A 13615-nucleotide genomic window follows, 5' to 3' on the forward strand; every position below is an offset into this window, starting at 1 on the left:
AATTTCCTAGTGAGATCTGTTCAGTATCATTAAAAATATTAATCCACTCCAATCTTTCATGTCTTCCAAAGGAATTTAAAAAGTAATTCTGTTCTCCAAGACCTCAGAACACTGAATGTTACAACTCTTATTTAAATCTCCACTATAAAACTCAAGGAATTGAAAAATTAAGTTGCCTAAGCTATTTTTAAAAAACTCATTTCCCTAGATGAATACCTCCTCTTTTCCATAATACCCTTACTTTTTTATGGACTAATTTCTGCCAACCTTCAATTTGCCTTCAGTGTATGTAGCATGCCATTTGAAAAGTTTGGACCAGTCAGAAATAGCTGATGATAGGTATTTTCGTATCCTTACCCTTCTATAATGTCACTGCCTTTCTACCTTGAAATGATATGTGACAATTCCAAAGAGTCAGAAGAAAGCATAGTGTAATGGTTATTAAAATGACTTTTGAGATTTGAAGAATGAATCTAGAAATGCCGGACAGTTCATTTTAAGCAAATTACTTAATGTCTCTCTTCATTTTGTCACCTGTGAGAGTGAAGATAATGATCGTATCAACCCCATTGTTGTGGGGCTTTAGAGAGATAGTATAAGGAAAGGGTGCCACATGTAGTAGGCACTCACTAATTGTAAGAATTTAATAAGGTGTTGGCTTATCACAAACAAAAAAGAGCCAGTAATCCTGTCTCAAAGTCGACATTTCCCTGTTGGATGCATTGTTCTACTTTGTCAGTATATTTTATTATTGTAGTATAATCATTCTAAATTATAGTCTTCACTTCTGATATTGGTTTTTTTCCATTGTCATGTGCAAACCACAACTATCACACATGCATTCAAAGGGAACTGGATTAAAAAGGACATGGAAGCTCTCTAAGGGAAGAAGCAAAGTCATGTTGTTTCTTTCCTTCCTTCCTTCCTTCCTTCCTTCCTTCCTTCCTTCCTTCCTTCCTTCCTTCCTTCTTTCCTTCCTTCCTCCTTTCCTTCCTTCCTTCCTTCCTCCTTTCCTTCCTTCCTTCCTCCTTTCCTTCCTTCCTTCCTCCCTTCCTTCCTTCCTTCCTTCCTTCCTTCCTTCCTTCCTTCCTTCCTTCCTTCCTTCCTTCCTTCCTTCCTTCCCTCTCTCCCTTTCTCCCTCCCTCCCTCCCTCCCTTCCTTCTTTCTTTCTTTCTTCCTTCCTTCCTTCCTTCCTTCCTTCCTTCTTTCTTCCTTTCTTCCTTTCCTTTCTTCCTTTCTTCCTGCAGATCCTGGGACTTGACCTCAGGGTCTGGGTGCTATCCTTGAGTCTTTTTGTGCTCAAGGCTAGTGCTCTACTTCTTGAAGCACAGTGCCACTTCTGGTTTTTTCTGAGTAGTTTATTAGAGATAAGAGTCTCTTGGACTTTCTTCCCTGGGCTGGCTTTGAACCATGATCCTCACATCTCAGACTCTTGAGTATCTAAGATTACAGGAGTGAGTCACTAGTGCCAGGCTATTTCTGTGTTTTGATCTGAATTGTCCATTCAAATTCTGCAGTTAACATTTCATACCAGGAAAAGGATGAGGAGGGGCTAAGATGAGAAGGTCTTGGTTCATAAGTTTCAAAAACCATCCTTTGGTCAATGCAAGAGAGTTTGAGGGCAGTGTTGGTATACAGGGATGAGATCCAAATTTGAATGAGTCGTTGTGTGAATGATTTTTCTGCAAGTGACCTATTGGAACTCCAGTTTCTCTGTATATAGATTGAATAATAGTAGATGTTAGAATTAACAGGTATTATATATAAAACTAGTGAGAACGGTATTCAGTAATAATAAATATTTTACCAGTATCAGTAAATATTTTTTTAAATCTCTCAAATAGGAAAAAAACCTTATATAATCCATGGGGTGAATTGCCTTTCTAAGATTTCACCACTGAGAAATCAACCTTGTGATGATATTTGTTCTGTGCATATACTTTGTGACTCTGTCTGTCTGTCTGTCTGTCTGTCTGTCAGTCTGTCTGTCTATCTATCTATCTATCTATCTATCTATCTATCTATCTATCTATCTATCTATCTATCTATCTATCTATCTATCTATCTATCTATCTATCTATCTATCTATCTATTCTTACCCAGACATGACCCATATAATTTTTGTGTGTGAGAATATGCTTTGGATAAAAGATACTCATACTGTGAGTAGTTACTCAGAGGCTTCTTGAGTTTGAACTCTCTACTGCTCATTCTGTAGACTTAGTTGTTAGTCTGAAGGCTTAAGTCTTCTAGACTTTTCTGGAAGATGGTGAAACCTTTTATTTGGTATGAATTACTGTTACATAGCAGATAGATTAAAACACAGTTAATGTTATTCAACAAACTTCATCAAATGATGCCTTTGATTAGAAAGAAGACATTTAAAATTTCAGAAATTATGCACTGTAGGCTCCATGAAATATGGAAAATCTTAGTCTTCAAATGTTCTTTCTTTTTAAGGACTGAACATGCTTTGATTTAAGTTCTCCCTTTCCTCCTGATCACCAGCCGAATTGGCTGATTGGCACAAGAATGAGAAGGCTTTGGAAACAAGCATCGACAAATAATTTTGAATGTCTTTGTTGGTAAAAATGAAAGAAAATTCACGTCATATTTAAGGCAGCTAGTTTAATGTTATGTTAAAGTAACTTTATTTTTGAAAAAAGGACAGTGTAATCATTTCTTTTATTAAATAAAACTGGGTATAATCATTGCAATAATCTTTGATAAATTCTAACCGAATATATTTTCTTGTGTTGGAAGACAGGTGGCTTATCATAAATGATAATTCATGCAATTGATACAAATAGATGCTGTTTATATTTACAATCTTTATGGCTATGGTGAACTATTTGGCTTACAGTTATTTAAATGGTTAGCTGTCATACTAATTCTAAAATTTCTTGTTTTTATAATTTTAATAAAACAGCTAATGACTTTAATATGCATGTTATCTCTTAGCCATGGAAGTACATGTTTTTTTTTACAGACAAACTTTATATAGTTGAAATGAAATAAGTCATATGGGATCTGGATCTTCCCTTTTATCGTTGTTTATTGGTTTCAGATCTGTAGTTATTATGTGGAGTTGTTTTTCAGTTTATTATGGAAATATAGGCTATGATCAAATGATTTGGCCCTCACGTTTTTACATTAAATCCCATCTGCCTAAATCTGTAAATTTGAGAATCCAATGGATCTGACATACTGGCTCTAGAATGATAAACACGTATATAAAGAATTTTATTTTATTCCGTAGGATTATAAGCTAATGTATTAAAGTGATTATATGGAATAATGCTTAGCAATAGGTCAAATATGCATGCATCTGCAAGTAGCAGAACTATACAAAGCAGTATACCTCCAAAATTTAACAGCTATTTCTAGAAATATTAACAATGAAAGCACCCAGTAAGGATAACTTCTATAATGTGGTTATTACAAAGATTCAGTAAGCCAAGTCTAGGTTCAAATAGGAGAGGTCTAGTATAATATTCTAGCTGTACTGTGAATCAGCAATATCTTAGAAAAGTAACTTGACCTTTTGTTTTTTTGTCAGTCATGGGGCTGGAATTCAGGGCATGAGCACTGTCCCTGAACTTTTTCACTAAAAGCTAGTGTTTTACTACTTTCAGTTAGAGTGCTAATTTTGGTATTCTGGTGGTTAATTGGAGATGGAAGTCTCACAGACTTTTCTGCCCAGGCTAATTCTGAACTGCTTCCAGAATAGTGAGGAATGCAGGAGTGAGCCACCAGCTCCTGGCTTCAAATTTAGGTTTTTTCTTTTTTACATTTATAAAAGTAGTAAGTATCCTCTTTATAGATGTGTTGGGGTAAAGTTTGTTGAGATAAAGTATGGGAAAGCAGTGACTCAGTTTTAGTACTAGAGAAAATTTTGTTCATTGTCTAAAAATTGTATTGTGTAGCAATTACTAGAGAAAATCATGGAGACACAAACAAAAATGCAAATTCACATAGCACATTTCTGTTTTTTTAATTTAATTTAATTTTATTTGTGCACATACTGTACAGAGGGGTTACAATTACATGGGCAGGATAATGCGTACATTTCTTACCAAGCATTGCAGCCTCCTCCTTTGGTTTAGCCTTCACATCCCTTCCCAGCCTCCCCCCTCCCCCAATCCCAATCCTTCTCCTTCCCCCCCTTCCCCCCTCCCCCGCACTGACGTTGTAAAGCTCGTTTTGGACATGACAACTTGTACTTCTCATTGTTGCAACAGGTCCACCTGTATCCTTAAACATCTGGTTTTTCCCCATCTCCTCCACAAGTTATACTGACATCAAATATAGTGAAAGCAGGGGTTATACTGTGGGGGAGGGACATACAAAGCAACAAAGAGATAATCTTATAAATGTGTTAGAAACACATGCATGAAAGAAAAAAAATAAAATACATATCTAAGGGTTCATTTTCCTGACCTCACATTATCTGACCTTTTCCGCTTGACTCATATATATACTAGATATTGCAAATAAGGGAAACCATGGGACCTATGTTTCTTTGGACCTGGCTTACTTCACTTAATATAATTTTTTCCAAGTTTTTCCATTTCCTAACAAATGGGGCAATGTCATTCTTTCTGATGGAGGCATAGAATTCCATTGTGTATATATACCACATTTTCTTGATCCATTCATCTGCTGAGGGACATCTGGGTTGGTTCCATATCTTAGCTATGGTAAATAATGCTGCAATAAACATAGTTGTGCTGGTAGCTTTAGTGTGGTCTTGTTTGTAAACATTTGGGTAAATGCTCAAAAGTGGGATTGCTGGGTCATAGGGGAGATCTATGTGAAGTCATAGCACATTTCTGAATGAAGAAGAGTGGAGAGCAATCTTAAGGTCATACTATGAGGCTATAGTGCCTGTCCCTACAATTCATGCCTCCACTGGCAGGAGTCAAGAGGAAATCTCAGACACCCACCAATCATTCACCATGACCTTTCTGAGACTCACACACTGAGCTATATTAAGATTTTTTAATCAGTTCTGCGTATCCCTGTAAAGAGCCCCAGAACCCCAAGTCACTCTTTATATATTGCCATCGAATACTCTTACATCCTTTCAGATAGTCTTCACAAAAATTATGGACTACCATCAAGCACAGTACCTTTGGGATATTCAGTATCTTCTTTGAAAAGGATTGTTTTCCTGTTCTAACTGCAAAATTGCTGCTTGGGGTTGCTACTTCTGCAGTCTTCTTCAGCAGATGTTAATGTCTTTCAACTCTACTTGCATGTCAGCGACAGAGTGATGACCGATGCTTACCTTGTTTCTGGTTACTGTTTCTAAATCCTCCCAGGCTTGATTGAATCTTATGTCGCCTATCTTCCTGCCAACAGTGTTCTGTTCCACTCACCTGCCATTCCTCTTTAATACTTGAAGACTTTGCACCTAGCTGATTGCTTCTCAATCCATATGTGTCATTCTCTCAGTGATTTTAGTAGGCTCATAGTTGACTCTTCTATAAGAAGACCACTCATCTTCATGACCTGTTCCCGAAATGGTGATACATACCATCTAACTGCAGTCAGGCATTTAGTACCAGGTCACACTTTAAGACTTTGCATTACCACAAGCATTTCATATCCCAGTTTCCTACTCAGTGAATACCACCCTTTGTTCTTCTAGCTCACCCATCTTGTATCTTGACTCTAATAGTCTTGCTATCATCTCTATCCATGGACTCTCCTGTTCTCACAACCCTTTGCATATTTTAGGTTTTTGTGTCCTTTCCTTTCTTAGAATAGTGTTCATATTCAGTGACTAAAATCACATAATATCATTCCTCCTCAATGTGTATATTTATAAAAATGTTACTCCCAAAGACTAGGGTAGATGTAGTACTCAGATGTTTCTATGAAAAAAAAATAGAAGGGTAGAGAGCAGAATGGTTAGCTGATAGTCTCCAGCTTTTAACACCTTTTGATCTCCTGTTAACTCTTTTTTATTTTTAAATTTTTATTGTAAAGGGGATATACAGAAGGGTTACAGTTACGTAAGTCAGGCATTGAGTACAATTCTTTTTGAACAGTGTCACTCCCTATTTCATTCTCTCCTAGTTTCTCCCCTCTCAACTGCCCTCCCTCCATGTTGTATAGTTCATTTCCACCATAGCATATAGTGGATTTCCCTGCGGAATTACCTCACCCTTTGTCCCACCTTTTCTGTGATTCCCCTTCCCTCCTCAAATCAGGTAAACTTTATAGAAGACAAAGGGTACAGAAATCAAAAAGAGCAACAGAAGGGAATAAACCAAATAAAAAAGGATAGAATAAGAAAAAAACACAAACAACACAATAAAAGCCTCTTGTTTCCATTTCTTGGAGTTCATTTAGATAAGCATCATTTTATATGATCTTATACACATAGCTATTGAGTCCTTGAGATCTTCTCTTAAGAATATCCTCCTTTGGATGTGAGGGCGATCTGACCACCAGGGTTGATTCGGCTGATCTGGCTGGCTAGGCGGATGTCCCCTTCCTCCCTCACCGCTCCATGTGCGTCCCTCCCGAAGCTGCGCGCTCGGTCAAAGAGGACGACCATCCCCGATAGAGGAGGACCGGTCTTCTGTCAAGGGTGTATGAGTAGCTGCGCTCCTCTGCTAGAACCTCCAAACAAGCTCTGAAGAATATCCTCCTTTGTTCTCACTGTGTGCATGTTTAAGACTAATGTTTAATTAATCATATCCAGGTATAATTGTTTGTCTTTTACTTTCCATTGCATTTACTATACTTGTAAACTTATAGGCCCATTCTAATTATTACAAATGAGGGAAAGCATAGGTTTATGTGTCTTTGGGTCTGCTTACTTTGCTGAGCTTAATTTTTTCCAAGTCTTTCCATTTCCCTGAGAATGAGGCAATGTCATTCCTTCTGATAGAATCATAGAATTCCATTGTGTATATATACCACATTTTCTGGAACCATTCATCCACTGAGAGGTATCTGGGTTGATTTCCTATCTTGGCCCTGGTAAGCAATGTTGCAATAAACATGGTGGTCTTTGTGTCTTTAGTTAGCCGCCTGGTTTGTGGTCAAACCCAGGAATGGCATTGCTGAGTCATAGGGAAACTCCATGTTTAGTCTTTAGAGGAAACTCCACACTGCTTTCTAGAGTGGTTGAACAAGTTTACATTCCTTCCAACTGTGTAGTAACATTCCCTTTTGGTCACATCCTCACTAGCATCTGTTACTGTTAGTTTTCTTGGTAACAGCCATTCTAGTTGGGGCGAGTTGGACTTCCAGTGCTGTTTTGCATTTATTTTATGTCCAGAGATTTGGAACATCTCTTCATGTGTCTATTGGCCATTCTTATTTCTTCTTTGGAAGTAAATCATTCCCACTTTGTGGATGACATGATCCTATAGTAAAAGAAACCCATAGATTCTTCTCCCAAGTTACTCAAGCTGATTCAAAGCTTTGGTCAAGTAACAGGATATAAAATTAACCCACAGGAATCAGTAACTTTTCTGAATGCCAACAATGAGAAGAGTGAGGCTGAAATCAGGAAAAGCAATTCCTTTTGTAATAACCTCAAAAAATTTCTAGAAATAAAATTACCCAAAGATGTGAAGGATAAGAACTTTTAAAATCTGAAAAAAGAAAGTAAAGCAGATTAAAGAAGTAGAAAAACTTTTATGCTCCTACATTGGAAGCATTAACATTGTAAAAATGGAAATAATGCCCAAAGCTATCAACAAATTCAATGCAATACCCATCAATATCCCAACAACATTCCTCCATGATATAGAAGAAGCAATCCAAAAATTTATATGAAATAATAGAAGAATCTGAACAGCAAAAAAAAAAAAACCCTTAGCAGGAAGAACACTGCTGGAGGAATATCAATACCAAGTTTCAAATTCTATTACAAAGCTGTAGTAATAAAAACAGCTTGGTACTAGCACAAGAATAAGCTTGAGGACCAATGAAATAAAACTAAAGACCCAGAAATGGTCCCACAGAGTGATAGCCATCTAATCTTTGATAAGAGAACCAAAAACACATGGTACTGACAGAATTGGCTATATATGTGCAGAAAACTGAAGTTAGATCTTTATATATCACCCACCAGAATCAATTCCAAATGGATCAAAGACCTCAGTGTAAGACCAGATACCCTGAACATATTATAAGAAAGGATAGGGGAAACACTAAGGCTCCTTGGCACAGGGTGAAACTTCCTTTCCTAAGTAAAGATCCATAATCACAACAAACTAAAGAAAGACTAGATAAATGCAATTGCATCAAACTGAAGAGTTTCTGCATAGCAAAGGACATAGCTAGCAAGATAAATAGAAAGCCCACAGAAAGGAGATCCTCACTAGCTATGCATCAGACAAGGATCTAAAATATACTCAGGGCTCAAAAAATTAATTTTCTTGCAGCACATTCAACAATATATGAGTTGCATATTTGTTATAGGTGCTCAGCTTCTGAGTAACAATTTTAAGAAGTAGAAAAGAAATGACTAACTAGTTTATATTCTAGACATTTTTTTCTGTTTTTGTTATTTGGTTTTATTTATTTTTTAAAATAAGTTTTTTATTGTGAAAATATTGTACAGAGGGGTGACAATTACATGAACAAGGTAACGAGTACATTTCTTATCCAGCATTGTTGCCTCCTCCTGTTTTTCCCCTACCATCCCTGCCCTCCCATCTCAACAACTACACTCCCCCTACTCCCCCTGCCCCGCCTAAATTGTACATCTCATTGTTGCAATGGATCAACCTGTATCCCTATCTATACAATTTGTTTTTTCCCTTCCCCTCCCCAAATTATACCAACATCAATTACAGTGAAAACAGGGGTTATACCATGGGGGAGGGACATACAAAGCAACAAAAAAATCATGTGCTACCTTATAAATGTGTCCCCTCCAGCATCTATTGTTATTAGAGTTCTTAATTATAGCCATTCTAACTGGGGTAAGGTGGTATCTCAGTATTCTTTTGATTTGCATTTCTTTTATGGCTAGGGAGGTTGAGCATTTTTTCATGTGTCTATTGGCCATCCTTCTTTCCTCTTCAGAGAAGTTTCTCTCTAAATCTTTAGCCCACTTATTTATTACGCAGTTGTTTCTTTGAGGATTTGTTGTTGGGGGATTTAATTTTTGAGTTCCTGGTATATTTTAGATATGAGACCATTGTCCATTGTATGGCTAGTGAAGATCTTCTCCCAATCCGTGGGCTTTCTATTGATCTTTGTAGCTATGTCCTTTGCCATGCAGAAGCTCTGCAATTTCATGCCGTCCCATTTGCCCAAACTTGTTTTGATTTGTTGTGTTTCTGGGTCTCTATTAAGAAACTTTCATCCTGTGCCAAGGAGACCTAGGGTTTCTCCTATTCCGTTCTGTAATGTTTTCAGAGTGTCTGCTTTGACTCTGAGGTCTTTGATCCATTTGGAATTGATTCTGGTAACGGGTTATATATAAGGATTTAGCTTTAGTTTTATACAAATGGTTAACCAATTTTGCCAGCACCATTTACTCAAGAGTCTTTCTTCCATTCTATTTTTTTTAAGCTCCCTTATTGAAGATTAGGTGGCTATAAGTCTGTGGGTTCATTTCTGGGTTTTCAATTCTATTCCATTGGTCCTGAGGTCTCTTCTTGTGACAGTACCAAGCTCAATATTATGGCTTTGTAGGAGAGTTTGAAATTTGGTATTTATATTCTTCCAGCACTGTTCTTTCTGTTAAGGATCAGTTTGCTATTCTATATCTTTTATTGTTCCATATGAATTTTTGGATTGCTTCTTCTATTTCCTTGAAGAATGAGGATGGAATATTGATAGGTATCGCATTGAATTTGTAGATAGTCTTGGGAAGTATTGCCATTTTCATAGTTTATCCTTCTAATCCGGAGCATGGGAGGTTTTTCCACTTTCTAAGTTCTGCTTTGATATCCTTTTTCAGGTGTTTAAAGTTTTCATCATAGAGGTCCTTCACTTCTTTGGTTAAGTTAATTCCTAGGTATTTTATTTTTTGTGGGGCTATTACAAATGGAGTTGCTTTCCTGATTTCAGCCGCACTCTTCTCATTGTTGGCTTACAGAAAAGACGTTGATTTTTGAGGGTTAATTTTATACCCTGCTATTTTGCCAAAGTTTCGAATCAGCTAGAGTAATTTCGGAGTGGAGTCGCTGGGATTCTTTAAATACAAGATCATGTCATCTGCAAAGAGGGAGAATTTTACTTCATCTTTCCAATTTGTATCCCTTTTATGTTTGCATCTTGTCTTATTGCTGTAGCTAGGCATTCAAATCCTAAATTGAAGAGAAGTGGAGAGAGTGGACATTCTTGTTCCATTCCTGAGTTTAGAGGAAATGGCTTTAATTTTTCACCATTAAGTATAATGCTGACTGTATGTTTGTCATATACAGCTTTTATCGAATTGCGGAATGTTCCATGGATTCCTAATTTTTCCAGAGCCTTCATCATAAAGGAGTGTTGGATCTTGTCAAGTGCTTTTTTTTGCATCTATTGAGACAACCATGTGGTTGTTATCCTTGCTCTTGTTGATGTGATGAATTATATTAATTTATTTGCATATATTGAACCAGCTTTACATCCCTGAAATTAATCCTGTTTGATCGTGGTGTATGATTTTTTGGATGAATTGTTGAAGTCGATTTGCCAAAATTTTGTTGAGAATTTTGCATCAACGTTCATCAAAGAAATGGGTCTATAGTTCTCTTTCTTTGATGAGTCTGTGCCTGGTTTTGGGATGAGGGTTATGATGGCTTCATAGAAAGAGTTGTAGTGAACTTTCTCTTTCAATTTCATTGAAGAGTTGGAGAATATTGGTATGAGTTCTGCTTTGAAGGCCTTGTAGAATTCCGATATAAATCCATCCAGTCCTGGGCTTTTTTTAGATGGGAGGTCTCTTATTGCTTTTTCTATTTCATTGCTTGATGTGGGCCGGTTAAATTGGTTTAACTCATCTTGGTTTAGTTTTGGCATGTCGATATTTGCTAGGAAATCATCCATTTCATCCAAGTTCTCAAACTTATTAGCATAAAGGTTTGAGAAGTATTCCCTTATAATGTTCTGAATCTTGGTTGTTTCTGTGGTGATGTTTCCATTCTCATATCTGAGTTTGTTTATTTGGGTGTGTTCTCTTCTTTTTCTGATAAGATTTGATAAGGTTAATTTTTTCAAAGGACCAACTCTTTGTTTTGTTGATTCTTTTTCCTTTTTTTTTTAGATTCTAATTCGTTTAGTTCTGATTTAATTTTAATTATTTCTTTCCATCTACTGGATTGGGGTTTATCTTGTTGCTCTTTTTCAGGAAGTTCAGATGTCACATTAAATTGTTGGTTTCAGATCTCTCCAATTTGTTGATTTAGGAACTCAGAGCTATAAAGTTGCCTCTGAGTACTGCCTCTGCTGTGTCCCAGAGGAGCTGGTAATTTGTGTGCTCATTTTTGTCGAACATCATGAACATTTGAATTTCCTTTCTAATCTGTTCCATGACCCACTGGTGATTCAACAATGTGTTGTTCAGTCTCCCTGTGTTACAGGACTTTCCTTGGTGGCTTTTGGTGTTGAGTTCTAATTTTATTCCCTTGTGGTCTGAGAGAATGCAGGACACAATGTAATGTTTCTGAATTTGGACAAGTTTGCTTTGTGATCTAAAATGTCTATTTTGAAAAATGTTCCATGTGCTGCTGAGAAAAGCACGTATTCTGATGCTGCTGGGTGAAATATTCTGTGGATGTCTGTTAAACCTAGTTGATCTATGCAGTTATTTAGATCTGTGGTTTCTCTGTTGAGTTTTTGCCCCATTGATCTATCTAGTGGTGATAGTGGTGTGTGAAAGTCCCCAACAATTAATGTCTTTGGATCTAGGTAAGATTCAAGGGAAAGTAGTGATTCTTAGATGAATTTGGTGCTCCCTTGTTTGATGATTAGATATTTAGAATTGTAATATCCCCCTGAAGGAGAGATCTCTTAATTAGTATGTAGCAACCTTCTTTATCTCTTCTCACTAATTTTAATTTGAAGTCTATTTTATCTGATATTAGGATTGCAACTCCAACATATTTATGGGGGCTGTTTCCTTGGTAGATTTTATTCTAGCCTTTCACTTTCAGAATATGTTTGTTTTTATGGACAAGGTATGACTCTTGAAAGCTGAAGATAGAAGGATCTTGCTTTTTAATCCGATTAGACAGTCTATGTCACTTAATTGGAGAGTTAAGTCCATTAATGTTGAGAGTTAGGACAGAGAGGTGTTTGGTAGTTCTTGGCATGTTATCCACCTTCTTGGGGGCTGTGACAGTTGGGTTCTTCCTATGGTTCTTGGATTCTCAGTTTCGATGTGGTTTCTTGGTGTTTATTGTGGTCTTGTTGGTTTTCTATGTGTAGGACATCTTTAAGTATCTTTTGTAGGGCTGGTTTGGTGGAGACACATTGTTTCAGTTTTTCTTTGCTATGGAAGTTTTTTACTTGACCTTCCATTATGAAGGATACTTTAGCTGGATACAGTATTTTTGGTTGATCATTGTTTGTCTTTAGGGCATGTCATATATCATTCCAGGCTCTTCTTTACATATATATATATATTTTTTTAAATTGTGAAAATACTGTACATAGAGGTTACAATTACATGGGCAAGTAATGAGTACATTTCTTATCAAGTATTGTTTCCTATCTTTTGTTTCCCCTTCCCATCCTTTCCCATCTCCCCTGCCCAACACACCCCCCTTCCCCTCCTCCCTCCCCCAGGCCAAAGTTGTAAAGTTCCCAAACAAGACCATACTAAAGCTACCAGCACAACTATGTTTATTGCAGCATTATTTACCATAGCTAAGATATGGAACCAACCCAGATGCCCCTCAGTAGATGAATGGATCAAGAAAATGTAGTATATATACATAATGGAATTCTACACCTCCATCACAGAGAATGACATTGCCCCATTTGTTAGGAAATGGAAAGACTTGGAAAATATTATATTAAGTGAAGTTAGCCAGGCCCAAAGAAACATAGGTCCCATGGTTTCCTTTATTTGCAATAACTAGTATATGTCTGGGACAAGCAGAAATGGTCAGATAAGTTGATGTTAGGTGAAATGAACCCCAAGATAAGGATTCAAATATTTTCTTCTTTCTTGCAATTGTTTCTAACACATTTATAAGATGATTTCTTTGTTGCTTTGTATGTCCCTCCCCTACGATATAACCCCTGTTTTCACTGTATTTGATGTTGTTATAATTTGTGGAGGGGAAGGGAAAAAACAAATTGTTTAAATAGGGATACAGGTGAACCCATTACAACAATGAGATGTACAGGACGATGTTGAAAAACGAACATTCCAGGCTCTTCTTGCTTTAATTGTCTCTGCTGAGAAACCTGAGGTGATTCTAATTGGTTTCCCTTTATAGGTGATTGATCTTTTCTCCTTGAAAGCTTTAAAGATCCTTTCCTTTGACTGAATTGATCCTGTGTAGATTCTAATGTGACGGTGGGATTTCCTATTCTGGTCTTGTCTATTTGGGGTTCTAAAAGCTTCTTGTATCTGAAGAGGCCTATCTTTGGACATGTTTGGGAAGTTTTCTGCTAGGATCTCATTAAATAAATTTCCTAG

The sequence above is a fragment of the Dipodomys merriami genome, unplaced genomic scaffold (genome assembly GCF_024711535.1).
Source record: "Dipodomys merriami isolate MVZ:Mamm:240054 unplaced genomic scaffold, mDipMer1.0.p SCAF_7, whole genome shotgun sequence".
Classification (NCBI taxonomy): Eukaryota; Metazoa; Chordata; class Mammalia; order Rodentia; family Heteromyidae; genus Dipodomys; species Dipodomys merriami.